Source organism: Lepidothrix coronata, unplaced genomic scaffold (assembly GCF_001604755.1).
Source record: "Lepidothrix coronata isolate B3197 unplaced genomic scaffold, Lepidothrix_coronata-1.0 Scaffold268, whole genome shotgun sequence".
Classification (NCBI taxonomy): domain Eukaryota; kingdom Metazoa; phylum Chordata; class Aves; order Passeriformes; family Pipridae; genus Lepidothrix; species Lepidothrix coronata.
The window spans coordinates 815087-816828 of NW_016690448.1; positions in this window are offsets into that span (position 1 = coordinate 815087).

Sequence of the window (1742 nt, forward strand, 5' to 3'; positions counted from 1 at the left end):
TGGGAGCCCCGCCTGCGGTGACAGCCCTGGATCCTGGAAGCCGAGCGGTAGGCGTGGAGTTTCACTGAATCCGAAAAATCCGGAGTAATGAAGTGCCCAGAGGCTTTGATCCTTGAGCAGCAAAGGTATTTATTGACAGCGCTGGGAGCAAGCCAGCTGTTGCTGGAAAAACCTGCTCCAAGGCTTCACACGGAATCAGCAGTTTTTATACAGTTTTCGTATATGATTAAGTGCATATTCAAGTGATTACAGCATTTATCTACACGTACTAATAACAGGCGGAGTACAGGTGGAGCTCAGGCGGGGCTTCTCCTAGCCCTCAATTTTGGTGGGAGTTCTGTTCTTCCTCCCTGAGTCTGGGGGCTAATTCTCATCTTCCTCAGCTTGACCTCTCTTCTTTTCCATTGTTCTCAACCCGCTCACTGAAGCTTGGAAAAAGCCTTGGCTCACAGCCTGTTTCTTCTATTCCAATGTCTACCTTATCCGACTGCACCTTAATTTATTACCTCTAGGCCTATTACATCTTCTTTTACCATTCTCTTAAGTTTTGGTCCGGTAAGTAGAACAGAACGAGCACAGATGGTTTTGGATGTTAGTAGCTTGTTAGCAGGCCCAAATTTCTTAGTGAACTCTTTTGGGCCTGGCCTCCTGTTTCATCACCCTTTGGACCCAGTAAAAGCCAAAGGAATTGGTTGTGTTGGTCAGTTGTTTGCTGGCTGTTGAAGTGACATCAGGCAGGAGCTCAGTTTCGACCTTTCTAGGTTTGGTTTGTTTTGAGTAGAAAATAATTGTGTTATCTCCAGCATGTGCTCTCTAATGCATCTCCATGTGTTCTCATCTCTTCATTGTGTATCAGAATATATTAACTGAAGGCAGCATCATTATAACACAGCAGTAAAACGTATTAAGAGTCACAGCCAGATTCAGGCATTTCTCACTCTCCTGTTGACTTTCCTGGTAACTGTAAGCAAGGCACACAATCCAGTTGGCTCCACTTTTCCTCTCTGAGGAAAAGGTTAACCTTTTTTTCTCATTTTGAAAATAGCCTGAGATTAAAATAGCCTTAGATGGTTATGCACGTGCCAAGTAGGGTTCCTTTTTTTGCTTTTTTCTTCTGCCACCCTTCCCTTCCCCCACAATTTTTATGAACTATTCTGTCACTGTTCTCCATTCAGGAGATTGGAAGGAATTCTAACTGTTGTGGTTATGGTTCTTTGAAGGCTCACTGAGCACACCTTTTGAATGAAAGAAAGAAGAAGAGTAGGTCTTCTAAGAAGAGTAAAATGCTCACTTCGGATAGGCATTCAGAAATATCTGCTGATGCCGGGCTGCTACCATGTTATCAGCAGAAGTGTGATGGAAAAATGCCCATCAATGACTCCACAAAAAAGGCACAATCACACAGGTAGAGAACAGAAGCATAAAACCCCAATTATATGTTCATGACTATAGGAACGAAGTTGTAAGATTTGCACTGGGAGCAAGAAATTTCTGAATTCTTGGTCATAGCACTAATGACTTGTAACAGAGTGTCTGCTTGCTCGATGTAAATTTAGTATAATGAGCTGCTGCCTGTTAAAGTGCAGGCTGCCAGGCTGATATCTGCAATGGCAGGCATATTGTGTGGCTTTCCTTTGCAAAAGAAATTGCCTGTCTTCTTCGCTCAGAGCAGTCTAGATAGGTGCCCAGTCTGACACATCTTTTTGAACTATATTTCAAAGTATGTTGATGATTTACATGAT